Source organism: Musca domestica, unplaced genomic scaffold (assembly GCF_030504385.1).
Source record: "Musca domestica strain aabys unplaced genomic scaffold, Musca_domestica.polishedcontigs.V.1.1 107, whole genome shotgun sequence".
In the NCBI taxonomy this organism is placed as follows: domain Eukaryota; kingdom Metazoa; phylum Arthropoda; class Insecta; order Diptera; family Muscidae; genus Musca; species Musca domestica.
Genome location: NW_026712125.1, coordinates 1,823,686 through 1,844,860, shown reverse-complemented (window position 1 = coordinate 1,844,860; position 21,175 = coordinate 1,823,686).

Sequence of the window (21,175 nt, the reverse complement as noted above, 5' to 3'; positions counted from 1 at the left end):
AAATATTCTTTAAAAAATCCACGCCCATTGCTTTATTAGTCCTTTGGAAAAATAAAATTCTTTTTCTAGGCCTTCAAAAATATTCTTTAAAAAATCCACGCCCATTGCTTTATTAGTCCTTTGGAAAAATAAAATTCCTTTTCTAGGCCTTCAAAAATATTCTTTAAAAAATCCACGCCTATTGCTTTAATAGTCCTTGGAAAAAATATTTTTAAAAATCCTCTTCCAGTCCTTCAAAAATATTCTTTAAAAAATCCACGCCTATTGCTTTGTTGGTCCTTTGAAAAAAAATGTTTCTAAAAATCCTCTTCCATTCCTTCAAAAAAATATTCTTTAAAAAATCCACGCCTATTGCTTTGTTGGTTCTTTGCAAAAATATTTTTAAAAATCCTCTTCCATTCCTTCAAAAAAAATATTCTTTAAAAAATACACGCCTATTGCTTTGTTGGTTCTTTGCAAAAATATTTTTTTAAAAAATCCTCTTCCAGTCCTTCAAAAAATATTCTTTAAAAAATCCACGCCTATTGTTTTGTTGGTCCTTTCGGAAAAATATCTAAAAAGCCCTTTAATAGTCCTTCAAAAATATTTTTTAAAAAATCCACGCCAAGTACTTTTTTGGCTCTTTTTCAAAAATATATTTTAAAAAAATCGCTCCTTTAACCTTGATATTCAATCCATCCAAAATATTCTTCAATAAATCCACATCCATGGCTTTGACAGGCCTTTTAAATTAATAAAAAATATCATTCAAACTCATTTTTCCAAAAAGTCACCCACTGTTAGTTCTTGAGTGCCTATCGGTGTTCGTGCATGCCTGCAAAAAAAATGTGCCGAAAATGTGGCAATAAGAAAATCAAAATTCAAACACATGTGGTAGACAGACTGTCAGCATCGACAACACAACAACCACACTGAAGAGATTAACAACAAAATTTACAATCAGAAAATTTTCAAAGTCAACAGGCACGCTGAGAAAGGGAGAAATTACTGAATATGGCAATTTCATTAATGGAACCCCTTGAAATTCCCCTACCCTTAAATAGAAAATCACATATCTGCAAAATACTTTCAAAAACAGGGGCTACAATGTGTTATTATCCTTAACATATGATTACCATATTTGGAAATAGAATTAGTAAACATTCACATACAAGAGATTCTAAGAACTTTGCTCTAAACATCCTCACATTTAATGGTTGCAAAGGATCTTTGAAGTCCTCTAACGTTGCCGATATATTTCTGGCGAATTTCATGTTGTTCCTTCCTTAGTCCTTCTTATTTACAAAATATTTTGTATTATTTGTAGCTGTCGTGCCCTTTAATGTTTTGTGTCATTCCTCTCTCTGTAAGGACATGCACAAAATTTTGCCGCATCATTTGGCTGCATGAAGCCTTTGTAATGTGAGACTCGAAATTGTGGCAACTTTGAGTTTTATTTTTTTTGGGTGAAAAAAAAAAAACGAAGTTGGCATACCGTAGTTCTGCGAAATTTTTCGGCACTTTTTAGGTTTTTTTTAATGGTTGTGTTTTCGGCATTTTGGGTGAGGAAATTTGAGTTGTAACACCTTATAGATGAAATGGCTATGGGAATATTTGAATATAAGGAATTCAGCCTAAGGAAAGTGGATGCAAGAAGACCTTCTGAGGGACTTTTCTACACAACCTATCATTGTTTGATAGAGTTCTTAAAGACAATTTTCAAAAAATTGGGGAAAATTACAAAATTTCGGTAAAATTTTAAAGTCTCTGGGTCCGATGAGAAAATTCATTAAAAATGCAATGGCTCAAGAAAATTTCCAGAAAGTCCTTTTTACATACGAGTATCTTATAAATATTTGATAGTTTTAAAAAAATCTACGAAAATTATAAAATCTTTGTTAAGAAGATAAAGCCCCTGGCTGAGACTAAGACTCAGTTACTGAGTCCCCTTACAAAAATGCTATATCATTTCTATAGTTTCATAGCTCCACAAAAAATTCTTTAAATATTTTATAGGACTCTGAGATCCTTGAAAATCTATCTTTACAATTCTAAAGGCCTCTAGGAAGTCTTGTAGGGTGTATCTGTCTCTGAAATATTTTTATTAACTCGGAGGAAGTTGAGAAATGTTCTAATAATTTTTATTAGACAATTTTCCTATAAAATTTTATAAGCCTCTGATGAATTTTTCATAAAATTTTTTGGCCTCTGAGATCAATGAAAAAATGTCTACTAAATCTCTGAGTGCTATGAAAAATTGTCAATAAATATCTGGGGCCTTTGAGGCTTATGAGGAAACATTTCTACAAAATTTTATGAACCTGAGAGAGGTAAGTCCTAAAAAGTCTTTGTAAAATTGCTTTGTGCCTCTGCTTCTTATGGAAAATTTTCAAAAAATATATAGGCCTCAAAGGCACATGAACAATTTTTTGTAAGAAGTCCTCTGAAGCCTAAACAAAATTTTCGAAAAAGTTCTATAGGCTTCAGAGGCTAAAAATTTTTATTTGGGAGAAAATTTCTCAAAACTTCATAGGGAAAAATTGTGGCTTCTGAGACCACCGAAAATTTTTCTATAAATTTTTTATAGGCTTCGGAGCCGCAGAAAAAAAAATTCTATAAAAAATAGAAAGCCTCAGAAGCGTTTATAAAAAATGCTACAAAATTTTAAGACACTTCAGGCTTATGAACAATTATTAATAAATTTTTGTAGAACTCTGAGTCTCTCAACATTTTTTTTTTTGGAAAATTTACATGGCCCACAAAAGACTTTAAAAATGTGTGGAAGATTTTCTATATCCCCAAAAACCTATAGAAAAAATTTCCATAGGCCTCGGATGCCCATAAAATTTATCGAAATATCTCCATGAGCCTCATAAAAAATTGTATGAGAAATTATCTATAAATTTTTGTAGGACTTTGAGGCTCTCATTTTTTTTTTTTTTTTTGGAAATTGTTTGTGGACAATTTTCCATTACCTAAAAGCCAATAGATAATAAGTTGATAACCTCAAAGGCCTTTGCAAAAATTGCTACAAAATTCTGAAGATCTCGGATGCTTTTTAGATTATTGCTTATGTATAATATTTTATAAGACTCTGAGACTCTCAACTTTTTATTGGAGATTTTTAATGGGCTTCCAAGTTGTATAAAAATGTGCGGAAAATTGTCCATGGCCTCAAAATATATATTTTGGAAACAATTCCGTTTTGGAAACAGTTCCGTAGGCCTCGGATGTCCATAAAATATTAGCGAAATATATTTATGAGCCTCCAAAAAAACATATTTTAATAAATTTTATGAGCTTCTGAGGCATATTTAAAATTTTCTCAAAAATCCTATAGACCTCTAAAGGTTATGAAAGATTTTCCATTGTTTTTAAAAAAATTAAAAAAAAATTAATTTTATTTATTATTTAATTTTAAAACCATCTGGGGCCTACGGATTTTTTTTTTTTTTTACGGCCAGCGAAAATTTTATAAATTAAAAATTTTCATAGGTTTCGAAGACCCCGCAAAAATTTTCTAAAAAGTAGAAAGCCTCAGAGGACTGAGAAAAAATGGCTAAACAAATTTGAAGACTTTGGAGGCTTATGACCAATTATCTATAAATTTCTATAGGACTCTGAGGCTCTCAACTTTTTATAGAGATATGTCTATGGACCTCCGAGGCCAATACAAATTCATAGAAATTATTTCGTTAGCTTCGAAAGTCTTTAGCATTTCTGAGAAATGTTTCCATACTCAGATACTTAAAAATTTATTTCGGAAAAATGAGAAATCTTTCAGAGGCCCTTCGACGATTATAAAAATGTGTGGAAAATTTTCCATGGACTTAAAAGCCCGAAGAATTTTTTAGAAAATTTTACATAGACCTCAGACGCATAGATATAATTTTAATAGGCCTCAACAAATTTTCTACAGTAAGTAGAAAGCCTCTGAGGCCTAAGAAAAAAAGTGGCTACAAAAATTTGAGGACTTTAGAGGCCTATGAGAAATTATCAATAAATTTGTTTAGGATTCTGAGGCTCTCAACTTCTCATAGAAAAATGTCGATGGACCTCCGAGGCCAATACAAATTCATAGAAATTACTTCGTTAGCTTCGAAAGTCTTTAGCATTTCTGAGAAAATTGTCCATACTCAGATACTTAAAAATTTATTCAGGAAAAATCTTTCAGAGGGCCTTCGATGACTATAAAAATGTGTGGAAAATTCTATGGACTTAAAAGCCCGTAGAATTTTTTAGAAAATTTCCTATAGGCCTCAGATGCTTCGATATAATTTTTATAGGCCTCTAAAAATTGTCTATAGTAAGTAGAAAGCCTCAGAGGCCTGAGAAAAAAAAGTGGCTATAAAAATTTGAAGACTTTAGAGGCCTATGAGAAATTATCTATAAAATTTTTAGGATTCTGAGGCTCTCAACTTCTCATACAAAAATATCGCTGGGCCTCCGAGGCCTACACAAAATCATAGAAAAGTTTTTGTTAGCTTCGAAAGTCTTTAGCATTTCTGAGAAATGTTTCCATACACAGATACTTAAAAATGGATTAAGGAAAAGTGAGGAATCTTTCAGAGGGCATCCGATAACTATAAAAATGTGTGGAAAAATGTTCCATGGACTTAAAAGCCGGTAGAATTTTTTTTAGAAATTTTTTTAGGCCCCTGATTCTTAGATATCATTTTTATAAGCCTCAAAGAAATTTCTATAGAGGCCTGAGAAAAAATGGCTACAAAAATTTGAAGACTTATGAGAAATTATATTTAAATTTGTTTAGGACAGAGGCTCTCAACTTTTTATAGAAAAATGTGTATGGACCTCCGAGGCCAATACAAATTCATAGAAAAGTTTTCGCGGGCTTCACAAGTCTTTATCATTTCTGAGAAAATTTTCGATACTCAGATACTTAAAAATTTATTAAAGAAAAATGAGAAATCTTTCAGAGGGCCACCGAGGACACAAGGAAAATTTTCCATGGACTCAAAAGCCGGTAGAATTTTTCAGAAAATTTTCCACAGGCCTCAGATGCTTAGATATACATTTAAAAAATTGTTAATGGATCTCAGCGGGTCATAATTTTTTTTAGAAAAACACATTTCAAAATTTTCAGAAAAATGTTCTTTAAATTTGTATAGGCCCTTGTAAGTCTCAGTGAAAAAGTTTCCTTGAAAATTGATCAGTCTTTGAATTCTCTAAAAAATGTTCTCTGACATTTTATTTATAGATCTTTGGTGTAGGGTCTTCCCATAAATTATTTATTTATTATTTATTTATTTATTATTAATATTATTATTTTATTTATTTATTTATTTATTTTTTTTTTTTTTTTTGAGAAAAACACATTTCAAAATTTTCAGAAAATGTTCTCTAAATTTTTATAGGCCCTTGAAAGTCTCAGTGAAAAAGTTTCTTAAAAATTGATCAGTCTTTGAATATTCTAAAAAATATTCTCTGACATTTCATAGATCTTTGGTGTAGGGACTCCCCAAAAATTTATTTTTTTATGTTTCGACCAAATTCTCTATTTTTTTTTTTTTTTTGATGTTTCAACTAAATTCTCCCACTGTGCCACAATCACACACCATTGTATGAAGGTATGTATGCCTCATATGTATAGTATTATTATCCAAATCCAAAACAACGGCCTTTTAAAATTACGCTTTCCCCTAACCATGTTAATGACACTGATCAGCACATTCCATCACCGAACAATGTCTGGAAGTACTTCAACCTCAGAAAAATGTGAGAATGAATTCTTGGTAAGCGCCATATCATAAATGGCTCACGTTCCGTTTTCGCTCATAAAACATTGCATATTGCAGTCATATTTTCCACATATGTTGTGGAGGTTGCTGGGAATAACCCACAATTATGTGGTGGCTATAAGAAATTTGTGTCGGACAGACAGATAGGCAGGGAGGGAATTTTTGTCATAAGTAATTTTTGGCAAATTGGAATGTTTTCCAAAAAAAAAAAACACACACACACAAGAAGAGGACAGACAAAATGCCATATAAGTATGTGAGGAGGACGTACATTTTTCTGATAGCATTTTGGCAAACATGCCTTAAGAAGATGTCACGTAGTGTCGGAATTTGTCACTTCTTTGAATGTGACAATTATTTTGTATGTCGCCTCAAACTAACCCTAAAGCAGGCCCGCAAAACACCCCATTGTCTGAGGCGATTTGTTAAATCTTTCTCTCTCAATCTTTGATCTTTACATCCTACCCAAAGGCTTTCTCGCTAAACATTGACACCCACCCCAAAAGAAAATGTTCGGAAGAGGTAATTACAAAACGTTTGAATTTTGTGTCACGGTGGCTTAGGAATTGTGTCACTTTAAATCTTCCCAATTGCGGCGAGTCAAAGGGAACACAACAATTCTCTTCTCTCTCTTCATTTTAATCTTCACTTTTGTTGAAGTTGTTTTTAAAGATTTCTGCGAACTCCTGACTTTAGTTTATTTTTCATGTTTTCATGGCGCACGTGTGACAGTTTTGAGCTTGGAATCATTTCTTTGAAAAAAAAAAAACAACACTTATTGTTTGCTTGTTTTTTTGTGTCTTTTTTTTCAGAAAAAGAGTCATTCAAAACAGAGTACTTTTAGTTTTTTTTTTATTTAGCTGAAATTTCCTCTTTTTTATGTTGCCGTAAAAATTTCTGGAACTCAGTCTTTGTGGAGGACATAGTGGCTATTTTGAATCCAAAGAATTTGGGTTAGTGTTGTAAAGACTTGTAGCACGTACTATTTGTTAATAGCCTTGTTTTTGTACCATGACATTTTTACAGAATTCAGAGATTAATGAACATGCAGAACATTTTCACAGAGACTTACAAGGGCATATACAAATTTAGAGAATTTTTATTTTTCGGAAAAATGTAAATGACCTTTTTCTATCAAGGTTTATAACTACCCTCTGAAATCCATTAATGATTTTTAATAATTATATCTATACATCTGAGGCCTATGGAGAACTTTCTGAAAAAAAATTGTTTTTGAGCCACTGAGGTCTATAGAATTGTTCCGAAAAATTTGCAAAGGCCTAAACAAGTTATAGATATTTTTTTCATATGCCTTAGATGCCTATACGGATTTATTGAAAATTTACTATGGACCTCAGACACCCCCTTAAAAAAAAAAAACAAGTAAAAAAGCTGTAAGTTCGGCCGGGCGGAGCTTTTAATACCCTCCACCATTTGGTACAAATTTGGCAATTTCCAAAAAATAAAACCCGTTAAAAATTCTGTTAAAATCTTAAAAATACCGAATGCTTATACGACGACGTGGGCCTGCATAGGCAACTTTTGTCATAAATTATTACAATATTTAAATGCGAAACTTGAAGAAAAATCTGTTTATATGCACAGAAAATTTTCTGGCATGGGCTGAAGTATCCATTACGAACTTCACATGGATCATTTTTTGACTTTGGATGTAGTATCCATTACGAACTTCAAATACCAAATTTGAAACGATTCCGGTAAACAATGTCGCTAAAATCTTCAAAATACAGAATATCGGGGGTACCGTTATATGGGGGCTACACGAAGACGTGGACCTGCACAGATAATTTTCTGTCTTAGGCTGTAGTATCTGTTACAAACTTCAAATGCCAAATTTGAAATAATTCCGGTGAATAATGTCGCTAAAATCATCAAAATACCGAATATCGGGAGGTACCGTTATATGGGGGCTATATGATAACTTGGATCTACATGTCCCATTTACGAACTTAACCTGCCTACTGGGAAAATATAGAAAAGTTTTAATATATCTCAAATGCCTTTAAAATCTATCAAAATATTTCCATGAGCCTCAAAGGCCTATAGATTTTTCTAAAAAATGCCATAGATCTATGAAGCCAAAAAAAAAATTGTCTACACATTTATATAATCCTCGGAGGCCCAGGAAAATTAAAAAAAAATTGAGAGGTATATAATATATACCTATAAAAATTTCTACATAATTACTCATAAGCCTCCGAGGTCTGCAAATTGAATGGAAATTTGTTCACAGACCTTTGTGACTTTTAACTTTTTACTGGAAATTTGTTAATGGACCTCCGCGGCCTATAAAATTGCATACAAATATTTTCGTATGCCTCAAAAGAATATGGAATAATTGAGAAATTATTCCATAGACCTCAGATAGCTACAAAATTTATCAGATTATTTTTATTAAATTTTTTTTTTTTTTTTTTTTTTTTTTTTTTTGTATTAGAAAATCTTTCATAGACTTCAGAGTTCTATATCTTCAATATGCCTCAAAAGCTCCTTAAAATTTATTAAAAGGTTTTTTTCTGAGGCATCCAAGGAATATGGAAAATTTTTCAAAAAAAAAAAAAATATATCTATACGCTTTTGAGGCCATGGACAATTTTCCATAAAATTTCACAGTCCTCGGAAGCCCCATGCAAATTTTTCAATAAAAAGTTGAGAGCCTCAGAGTCATAAAAACATTTATAGATAATTCTTATAAGCCTCTGAGGTCTTCAGAATTTTATAGCAATTTTTGCAAAGGCATTTAAGATTATAAACTTCGTATAGAATTTTTTTTCTGGACCTCGAAGCCGATAAAAAAAGTTATAGAAAATTTTTCTTTCGCCTCAGAAGCCAAAAAAAAAAAAAAATTCCAAGGCCCCAAAATTTTTTAAAATTTATTAAATCATTTTTAAAGCATAAGAGGCTTAAGAGAGGCATCCGAGGCCTATGGATATTTTGGAAAAAATTTCACACATTTTTACAATCCTCGGGAGGCCATGAAAAATATACAAAAAAAAGTTGAGAGCCTCAAAGTCCTGTGCAAATTTAAAAATAATTGCTTATAAGCCTCCAAGGTCTTCAGAATTTTGCAGTAATTTTTGCAAATACCTCTGAGGTTTTCAATTTATTCCAGGAATTTTTTTTCTGGCCCTCAGAAGCCTATAAAAATGTATGGGCCTCAAAAGCCAAACAAACGTCGTAGTCCCCAGATGATTTTAAAATTTATCAAATTATTTTAATAAACCTAAGAGGCCCATAATTTCTTTAAAAAAAGAAAAAAATATAAAATCGGTCATAGAATTCAGAGGTCTGTAGAAGTTTTGAGAAAATTTCCCCCAGGCATCAAATGCCTATAAAATTTATCAAAATGTTTAGTCCCTGAAGACTATAAAACTTTTCAGCAAATTTTGTTTAGACCTCAGAGGACTATAACAATTTATAGGCTCAAAAAAAATCTCAATAAATCTTAATAAAATTTGGGACAGGTATTTTCGAGCTGTATCTGTTTAGACGTGAGGATGTTTAGAGGGGAGTTCTTAGAATCTTTGGTATGTGAATATTTACTAATTCTATTTTCAAATATGGCAATCATGTGTTAAGGATAATGATACATTTTAGTCCCTTTTTTTTGGAAGTATTTGGCCGATATGTGATTTTCTATTTTTTTAGGGCAGGGGGATTTCAAGGGGTTCCATTAATGAAATTACCATATTTAGTAATTTCTTCCTTTCTGAGCATGTCTGTTGACTTTGAAATTTTCTGATTGTAAATGTTGTTGTCAATCTCTTCAGTGGGGTTGTTGTGTTGTCGATGCTGACAGTCTGTCTACCACATGTGTTTGAGTTTTGATTTTCTTATTGCCACATTTTCGGCACATTTTTGCAGGCATGCACGAACTCCGATGGCACTCAACAACTAACAGTGGGTGACTTTTTGGAAAAATGTGTTTGAATGAGGATTTTTATTACTTTAAAAGGCCTGCCAAGCCATAGAAGTGGATTTAATTAAGGATATCTTTGAAGGGCTATTAGGAGATCTTTTCGGATACTTTTTCCAAGGACTATCAAAGCGCTAGGCGTGGATTTAAAAAAAAAAAGTATTTTTGAAGGACTATTTTAAGATTTTTTTTAAATATTATGTTAAAGGACTATCTAAGCAATAGGCGTGGATTCTTTTAAGAATATTCTTTGAAGGACTGGAAGAGGATTTTTAGAAATATTTTTCCAAGTGACCAACAAATCAATCTGCGTGGATTTTTTAAAAAATTTATTTGAAGGACTATTAAAGGATACTTTAGACATTTTTTCGAAGGAACAATAAAGCAATAGGTGTGGATTTTTTAAAGAATATTTTTAAGGCCTAGAAGAGGATTTCTACATTATTCCAAAGGACCAACGAAGGTATAGATGTGTATTTTTTAAAAAATATTTTTTGAAGAGGATTCTAAGATTTTTTTTCAAAGGACCAACAAAGCAATAGGCGTGGATTTTTTAGAGAATATTTTTTGAAGGACAATTAGAGGATATTTTTGCATTTTTTTTAAAGGACCAACAAAGCAATAGGCGTAGATTTTTTAAAGAATACTTTTTGAAGACATGGATTTTTTAAAGATATTTTTTGTTTTGAAGTACTATTAACGGATATTTTGCATTTTCTTCAAAGAACCAACAAAGCAATAGGCCTGGATTTTTTAAATAATATTTTTTGAAGGACTATTACAGGATATTCTTGCATTTTTTTTCAAAGGAGCAACAAAGCAATAAACGTGGATTTTTAAAAGAATATTTTTTGAAGGACAATTAGAGAATATTTTTACATTTTTTTTAAAGGACCAACAAAGCAATAGGCGTAGATTTTTTAAAGAATATTTTTTGAAGGACAATTAGAGGATATTTTTGCATTTTTTCCAAAGGACCAACAAAGCAATAGGCGTATATTTTTAAAGAATATTTTTTGAAGGACAATTAGAGGACATTTTTCAAATTTTTCAAAGGACCAACAAAGCAATAGGTGTGGATTTTTTAAAGAATATTTTTCAAGGACTATTAGAGGATTTTTACAAATATTTTTTCCAAAGGACCAACAAAGCAATAGGCGTGGATTTTTTAAAGAATATTTTTCAAGGACTATTAGAGGATTTTTACAAATATTTTTTCCAAAGGACCAACAAAGCAGTAGGCGTGGATTTTTTAAAGAATATTTTTCAAGGACTATTAGAGGATTTTTACAAATATTTTTTCCAAAGGACCAACAAAGCAATAGGCGTGGATTTTTTAAAGAATATTTTTCAAGGACTATTAGAGGATTTTTACAAATATTTTTTCCAAAGGACCAACAAAGCAATAGGCGTGGATTTTTTAAAGAATATTTCTCAAGGACTATTAGAGGATTTTTACAAATATTTTTTCCAAAGGACCAACAAAGCAATAGGTGTGGATTTTTTAAAGAATATTTTTGAAGGACTATTAGCGGATATTTTTGCATTTTTTTCCAAAGGACCAACAAAGCAATAGGCGTGGATTTTTTAAAGAATATTTCTCAAGGACTATTAGAGGATTTTTACAAATATTTTTTCCAAAGGACCAACAAAGCAATAGGTGTGGATTTTTTAAAGAATATTTTTGAAGGACTATTAGCGGATATTTTTGCATTTTTTTCCAAAGGACCAACAAAGCAATAGGCGTGGAATTCATAAAAAGTATTTTTGAAGGACTATTAAATTATATTTCCAAGGACTCCCAAAGCAATAGGCGTGGATTTTTAAAAGAATATTTTTTAAAGAACTATTAAAAGATATTTTTGCATTTCTTTCCAAAGGACCAACAAAGCAATAGGCGTGGATTTTTTAAATAATGTTTTTTGAGGGACTATTAGAGGATATTTTTGCATTTTTTTTTTCAAAGAACCAACAAAGCAATAGTCGTGGATTTTTTAAAGAATATTTTTGAAGGACTGTTAGAGGATATTTTAGATATGTTTCCAAAGGACCAATAAAGCAATAGGCGTGGATTTTTTAAAGAATATTTTTGAAGGACTATTAGTAGATCTTTACAAATATTTTATCCAAGAATATTTTTGAGTAACTATTAAAGGATTTTTTTAAATATTTTTTATATATTTCCAAAGAACCAACAAAACAATAGGCGTGGATTTTTTAAAGAATATTTCTGAAGGACTGGAAGAGGATTTTTAGAAATATTTTTCCAAAGGACCAACAAAGCAATAGGCGTGGATTGTTTAAAGAATATTTTTGAAGGACTCGAAGAGGATTTTTAGAAATATTTTTCCAAAGGACCAACAAAGCAATAGGCGTGGATTGTTTAAAGAATATTTTTGAAGGACTAGAAGAGGATTTTTAGAAATATTTTTCCAAAGGACCAACAAAGCAATAGGCGTGGATTGTTTAAAGAATATTTTTGAAGGACTAGAAGAGGATTTTTAGAAATATTTTTCCAAAGGACCAACAAAGCAATACGCGTGGATTTTTTAAAGAATATTTTTGAAGGACTATTAGCGGATATTTTTGCATTTTTTTCCAAAGGACCAAGAAAGCAATAGGCGTGGAATTCATAAAAAGTATTTTTGAAGGACTATTAAATTATATTTCCAAGGACTCCCAAAGCAATAGGCGTGGATTTTTTAAATAATATTTTTTAAAGAACTATTAAAAGATATTTTTGCATTTCTTTCCAAAGGACCAACAAAGCAATAGGCGTGGATTTTTTAAATAATGTTTTTTGAGGGACTATTAGAGGATATTTTTGCATTTTTTTTTTTTCAAAGAACCAACAAAGCAATAGTCGTGGATTTTTTAAAGAATATTTTTGAAGGACTGTTAGAGGAAATTTTAGATATGTTTCCAAAGGACCAATAAAGCAATAGGCGTGGATTTTTTTATTTTGAAGGACTAGTAAAGGAGTTTTTAAATATTTTTTTAAAGGACTATCAAAGCAATAGGCGTGGATTTTTTAAAGAATATTTTTGTAGGACTAGAAGAGGATTTTTCGAAATATTTTTTCAAGTGACCATCGAATACATACGCATGGACTTTTAAAGATCATTTTTGAGGGTCTATAAGAGGATATTTAAGAGGCCTTTTTAAACACTACTTCTAAGGACCATGGAAGTCTTAGGCGTGGATTTTTTAAAGAATATTTTTTAGGACTAGAAGAGGATTTTTTAAAATATTTTTTCAAAGGACCATCGAATACATAGGTATGGACTTTTAAAGATCATTTTTGAGGGACTATAAGAGGATATTTAAGAGGTCTTTTTAAATATTCATTCTTAGGACCATGGAAGTCTTAGACATGATTTTTTTAAAGAATTTTTTTTTTTGAAGAACCATTGGAGGATTTTCAAAATATTTTCCAAGAGGACTAACAATGCCATACCCATGGACTTTTTAAAGAATTTTTGAAGGGCTTTTAGAGCAATTTTAATAATATTTTAAGGGCTATCAAAGCCATAAGCAGAATGTTTTCCAGAATAGTTTTATAGGGTTCACATTGAAATTTATTACTCATGTTTAATGGTTCACATATTCCTCCCTCAACTACTCCTCTGAATATCCCTCAAAAACCGTTACAATTCCTTTAATCATCCTTCAAATCACCAGATCTCTGTACCATAAAACAATCACTTTCTTCCATTACCAACAAGTGCCATCTACCCAACACTCATTGTAATTGAGAAATAATTGTCATTTCATATTTTGTTGTTACAATAAGAAAGGACTTTGATGTCCTTGTTCGCTGCCGCCAGAAATTCTTGCGAATTTTATTTGTCATCACTATCCGTTTTTTTTTTCTTTCTTGTTTGGTATTTACCAAATATTTTGGGATTGTTATTATTTTTCTTCCGACTCTGATTTCAAAGGCGAAGTGACGCTCTTCCGTCATTCTAAAGAATTTGAGAGAGAGGAGAATTTATGTTACAATAATATGTCGCACAATTTGTTTGGTTGCCTTGTGTAATGTGAGAAATTGTCCTGTGAGTTTTTAAAAAGAATACTTGGAATTGGGATGGTTTGAGAAGATTCTGAAGAAAAATAGCGGTTGCACAAAAGGAGACTTGATATGGTGTTGGGATATGACAATATATTCAGATATATTTTAGAAAAACAAGAAAGAAGTTTTAATGACAATCAATAAACTCTGTATAACCTGTGTGGTAGGTATGCCAGAGGAATGGTCATACATAGTAGATATATGATATTTCTGGAGGACTAGAAGAGGATATATTTCCAAAGGACCAACAAAGCAATAGTCGTGGATTTTTTAAGAAGCATTATTAGAAAGTTTCGTAAAATAATTTCTCGTAGGATTATAGTCATTATTTTTATAGTTTCCTTATATCTAATAATTTTAATATTTCAATCCGTTAAATATTCATTTTATACAAATTACTTTGTCATTTTCTTCTATTCGAACAATGAAAGGACAATTTCTTTAGAAATAATCCGGATTCATATTTGACCTTCTTGGTGTATCGTTAAATCCTTTGTAGATTTTGTGTAAACGATTGTGTACCACACACAGTAAACTGGTACTACATAGCCAATAACAATGTCCTAACATCCTTCTTTAGAAGAATTTTAATTTAATTTAATCCTTAAGATTATAATTTATGAAATTATGAAAATTTGGTATACAAAATTTAGGACACTGGTATGCATAACAAATATGCAGATTTTGTTGGAGAAAAAGGATATTTGTAGATAGAGTATTTAGTCATCTCTAGACATTCATTAACATAGGAAAAACTATTATTATTTTTTTTTTTTAATTTCGCTTTGTTGGTCCTTTCATAAAAATGAAAAAAAGCCTCTCGTTTTTCAAAAATGATGCTGTAAAAAATCCACACCAAGTGCATTGTTGATCCTTTAAAAAAATATCAAAACAATTCTCCTTTTTTTAATTAAAAAAAAAAAATAATGCCTACGGTTTCAATGGTACCTAGGAAAAATATAAAAAAGAATCTTGCCCCAGTCCTCAAAATATATACTTAAAAAATTCGCGCCTATGGATTCGATGGCCCTTTCAAAAAATATAAAAAAAACTTTCAAAATCCATGCCTATTGCTTTGTTGGTCCTTTGGAAAAATATCTAAAATATCCTCAAATAGTTCTTCAAATATAATACTTAAAAAATTCGCACCTATTGCTTTGTTGGTCTTTTGGTCTTTTGGAAAAAATGCAAAAATATCCTTTAATAGTCCTTCAAAAAAATTCTTTAAAAAATCCACGCCTATTGCTTTGTTGATCTTTGGAAATATATCTAACACATCCTCTGATAGTCCTTCAACAATATTCTTTAAAAAATCCATGCCAATTCTTTGTTGGTGCTTTGGAAAAATATTTCTAAAAATCCTCTATTCAAATATTCAATAATATTCTTAAAAAAATCAACGCCTATTGCTTTGTTGGTCCTTTGAAAAAAAGCAAAAATATCCTCTAATAGTCTTGTTAAAAAAATCCGCGCCTATGGGTTCGATGGTCCTTTAGAGAAATATCTGTAAAGATCTTCTAATAGTCCTTCAAAAAATATTCTTTAAAAAATCAACGCCTATTGCTTTGACAGTCATTGAAAAAAAATATTTGTTAAGATTTCCTAAAAATCCCTTAAAAATACTCTTTAATAAATCCACTCCTACTGCTTTGATAGTCTTTGGAAAAAAATATTTGTTAAGATCTCCTAAAAATCCCTCAAAAATATTCTTAAAACAATACACGCATATTGTTTTGATAGTCCTTGGAAAAAATATAAAAAAAAAACTTTAATAGTCCTTTAATAGATATTTTTAAAAACTTCACTCCTATAGCTTTGATAGTCCTTGGAAAAAATATATAAAAAATCCTTTAATTATCTTTAAAAAATATTCTTAAAAAAATTCAAGCCTATTGCTTTGATAGTCCTCGGAAAATATATTAAAAAAACCTTTAATAATCCTTCAAAAATATTCTTTAAAAAATCCACGCATTCTGCTTCGCATTATTTGTCCTTTGGCAAAAAAAAATTATCTCCTTGTCCTTCAAAAAAAAAAAATCTTGAGAAATCCACGCCTATAGCCATAAAAATCCTCTAAAATATCTTCTTAAAAATCTTAAAAATTTTCTTTAAAAATCCATGCCTATAGCCATAAAAATCATCTAAAAAATCTTCTTAAAAATCTTAATTTTTTTTTAAATCCACGCCTATAGCCATAATAATCCTCTAAGAAAACTTTTTAAAAATCTTCAAAATTTTCTTTAAAAATCCATGCCTATAGCCATAAAAATCATCTAAAAAATCTTCTTAAAAATCTTAATTTTTTTTTAAATCCACGCCTATAGCCATAATAATCCTCTAAGAAAACTTTTTAGAAATCTTACAAATTTTCTTTAAAAATCCACGCCTATTGATTCGCATTGTTGGTCATTTGGAAAAAAATAAAAAAAAAACTCTCCTTGTCCTTCAAAAAAAATCTTGATAAATCCACGCCTTTAGCCATAAACATCCTCTAAAAAAATTCTTAATAATCTTCAAAATTTTCTTTAAGAATCCACGCCTATACCCAAAAAAATCTACTAAAAAATTTCTTAAAAATCTTAAAAATGTTTTTTAAAAATCCAACGCCTTTAGCCATAAAAATCCTCTAATTTTTTTTTAAATCTACAAAATTTTCTTTAAAAATCCAAGCCTTTAGCCATAAAAATACTCTAAAAAAATTTCTTAAAAATCTACAAAATTTTCTTTAAAAATAGACGCCTATAGCCATAAAAATCCTCTAAAAAACTTCTAAAATTTTTTAAAATCTTCTTTAAAAATCCTCTACTTGTCCTTCAAAATTTTTCTTCGAAAATCCACGCCTATTGCCTTGTTGGTCCTTTAGAAAAAAAATCCTCACCATAATTCGCCTTAGACAAAAATATTCTTAAAAACCCATTTCCCAATGATTGTCATCTACTAAAACTTCTTAAATACCAAATTTGAGACAGTTTCATGGGAGAATGTGACTGGGATTATTAAAATGCCGAATATTGGTGGGTATTGTTACATGTGCTCTTTAGGAAAACGTGGACCTAAATATTCATTGTTCGGCCACCGGAGCTAGAACCCATTATGACCAATTTTTAATACAAATCCGTTGAAAATGTGGCAAAAATTATCAAAATACCGAATATCGGGAGGTATCGTTATATGGGGGCTATAAGAAGACTTGGACGTGGATAACGGTACCTCCCTATAATCGGAATTTTAATGATTTTAGCTACATTATTCACCGAATTTTGTTTTTAAAGTTTCGTATTTGAATATTCCAAAGGCTTATGACGAAAGTTGCCTGTGCAGGTCCATGTCGTCGTATAGACCCTAATATAATAAAGGCTACATTCGGTATTTTTAAGATTTTAACAGAATTTTTAGCAGATTTCCATGGTTTGATTATCCTTTTTAAACTTTTAGCAGCTGTCCATAGTTTTTTCCTTTGGAGGAAATTAATTCAGTTCCATAGCCAATCGTTTTTCATCCAAAAAAATCTTTTCTGAAAATGATTGAAGGAGTCCTTTAGCCTTCAAGAATTTTCTATAGCAAAATTAAAGGTTTCCAATTGATTAGTTTCAATTAGCAAAATATTTGTTCTCAAAAGCCCCACTAATCGTGTTATTAACACTCTTGGCCAGACTAATGAAATTAGCAGGAAATTTTCGGAACTTCGGAATTTTATTATCCTTGAAACTGAAACAAGGTCATGGAAAGTATGCAGCCGGTGTTTCAAGGTAACAACCTAAAAACAATGCATTTTTTTACAATTCAGGCGAATAAATTCGTATTATCTGTTGTCAAATTTTTAATAATTCGAAATTTTCCTGCCAAGTGGCCTTCATGCCAGACCATTGTTTTGACCCAATATTTGGCCATTAATGTAATTATTTGCCAAACATTAACACCATAATTAACTAAATGTTTATGTTAATGGCATTTTGATAAACCATAAAACTGGGCAACAGCAGAGGAGAGAAAACAAAAGCTTCAAGGTCCTGGCACACAATTGCCTTGCTTCGATACAAAAAGGACTCTGGCTGAGACCAACAAAGCACTTGTTGTTTGCAGGATAACAACAAGTTTGGGGGTTTTCTCTAGAAATATGAGAGAGAGGGAGAGAGACTGAGAGAGAAGGGGAGAGAGAAATACAAAATTTCTGCAAAATTCCCTGAAGTTATCTTCCTTCCTCCTCAAGAGCGATAGGCAAATCTATGCCTACCGAAGAAGGACAACATATGGCTGACAAGGGTCTAACTCTATTTGCCCATCCTCAACTCTAATTCCAAGAGCAATTTTTAACGGTCGAAATTTAGAAAAACAAAAGAACAATTTTGATTTACAACCGAAATTTTAAAACCCCTCTTCCAAATGTTTGTTGTTGTTGCCCCTCTCCCCTTGCGGGGGATTGTCATGCATTACTGATCCTTTCTCAAACAAAAGAAAAAAATTGAACGAAAATTTTCTGTTAGCATTCCCACGGTTTTTAGGGATTTTACCCAAATTCACAGGTAGCCTAGAGGCTCATTCACCGAGAGCCATGGATGGAAAACGGAAAATCCACTGCACACGTGCAAGGTTGCTCAATGCACAAAATTTCCAACTACCTGTCTGGGCAGCAACAACAACGTTGACGACGACGACGGCGACGAAGTAACCCAAAATGTGCTTGGCGTAAGAATTTCTTTTTTTGATTCAAAAATAAAACTCTCCAAACAAACCACCTGCCTAGAACTCAATGCTGATTGGCCAGCGAGACAAGGGTGGTTTCTTCCATCCGCTATAAATAGCCGGCCATGGAAAAGTCAAAACATCATTCTCTTGTGTGTTCTACAAGCGTCAACATCAAATTTAAAAACAAAAATTAAATAAAATATTTTCAACACCACCAAAAATGGCTTACGAAACATTGGTCAACACATCCGTCATGCCCGCCAACAAACCCCAATACTCACCTCGCAAAATCCTGAAAAAGGCCTTGCGCTCCATGCGCCTCGTTTTCAAGAAATCCCATCGTCATCAACGTTTTCTCAATGAAACCATTGCCTCCTTTGATTTGGATGACTATTCGAGTGAGGAAGAGATTGAAAATCAAGAGAACGAAATGAGAGAGGCTCAATTGCAGAGACAGTGAAATGAACTCACAAAAGCAGCAAATGAACTCTCCAACCAGAGAGAGGGAGAAGTGAGAGAAAATCAAATGCTTGAATGGCTGACTGAATCAACAGAAGTCAGGCAGAGAGAGAGAGAGAGAGTCTAAGACCCACATTGCTGAGAGTAAAGGCCGTATTCAAGGCCCAGCTGAAGTCAAGAGCCTGCAATGAATGGCTCTGAGAGATGAAGGAGATTTACATAATTCCATTGCTGGAAAATAAGTAAAATCATTATAAAATTATTATTTTTTATTAAAAAAATTAAAAATAAAAAATTGAAATAATAAAAAAATAAAACAAATTATTTTTATTTTTGGGGGATTCAAAATATAATATTGGATTTGAAAAAATATTGAATGTAAAAAAACAAGAGTTATTAATGATGGACAATTTAAAAAAAAATACATTTTTCAAAAAAAATATATTAAAAAAATCAAAAATTTTTAATAAAATCAGGAAAAAATGACGACTATTTATAAAACAAATTTTTAAAATTAAAAAAAAAAAACATTCTTTTAATTTTATTTATTTATTTATTTATTTATTTTTTTTTTTTTGTTTGGAGATTTCACATTATAATATTGAATTTGAAAATAAAAAAACAGGACTAATTCATGATAGACTGTTTAAAAAAAATATATTTTTTTTTCTAAAATAAGAAGAGAATATCTCAAAAAAATTCAAAAATTAACAACTCTGAGAGATAGAGGAGATTTACACAATTCCATTGCTGGAAAAGAAATAAAATCAATATAAAATGATTATTTTTTAATAAAAAAAAATTTTGGAAATAAAAAAAATTGAAATAATAAAAAAATAAAACAAATTATTTTCATTTTTGCGGGATTCAAATTATAATATTGGATTTGAAAAAATATTGAATTTAAAAAAAACAAGAGTTATTAATGATGGACAATTTAAAAAAATACATTTTTCAAAAAAAAAAATATTAAAAAAAATCAAAAATTTTTAATAAAATCAGGAAAAAATGACGACTATTTATAAAACAAATTTTTAAAATTTAAAAAATTTAAAAACAAAAACATTCTTTTAATTTTTTTTTTTTTTTTTTTTTTTGGAGATTTCAAATTATAATATTGAATTTGAAAATAAAAAAACAGGACTAATTCATGATAGACTGTTTAAAAAATATTTTTTTTTTCTAAAATAAGAAGAAAATATCTCATTCAAAAATCAAAAACTATGAGAGATAGAGGAGATTTACACAATTCCATTGCTGGAAAAGAAATAAAATCAATAAAAAATGATTATTTTTTAATGAAAAAATTGGGAAATAAAAAAAAATGAAATAATAAAAAAATAAAACAAATTATTTTCATTTTTGGGGGATTCAAATTATAATATTGGATTTGAAAAAATATTGAATTTAAAAAAACAAGAGTTAATTATGATGGACAATTTAAAAAAAAATAATTTTTTTTCCAAAAAAAAATATTAAAAAAATAAACAAAAAAAATTTAATAAAAATCAGGAAAAATGCTGACTATATATAAAAAGATATTTCGAAAATTAAAAAAAAATTAAATAAAAATATTCTTTCTTGTTATTTTTGGGGATTTCAAATTATAATATTGAATTTGAATACAAAAAAACAGGACAAATTTATGGTAGAATATTTAATAAATATTTTTTTCTAAAATAAGAAAAAAAAATTTCTCATGAAAATATCAAAAATTTTTAATAAAATCAGGAAAAATGGCGAAAAATTTTGCAAATTTTTCAAATTATAATATTGAATAATATTGAAATAAAGAAGTATAAAAGCTGCAAATTCGGCCGGACCAAACTTTGAATACCCCCAACCATTTCCAACGGCTTTGGCAATTTTCAAAAAAAAAAAAAAATAAAATCCGTTAAAAATTCTTTTAAAATCTTAAAAATACCGAATGCAGCCGTTATATTAGGGTCTATACGACGACGTGGACCCGCATAGGCAACTTTTGTCATAAGCCATTACAATATTGAAATGCGAAACTTAAAAAAAAAAATAATGTAGCTAAAATCATCAAAATACCTAATATACAGGGTTAGATAAAAAAAACAGCAATAAAGTCAAACGCCGCGATATTCCCTCTTTCTGAAAGTAATTCGGATTTCGTTCAACATCCTTGCTAATTGGCAACCAATTGGATGTAAAAACTCATGTCTAATTGGAAAGGATGTTGGGTGGTTATTGTTGTTATATTACGCCACTGGATGGCATTGACAAATTTCTGAAATCTATTTAAGGATGCTACGCAAA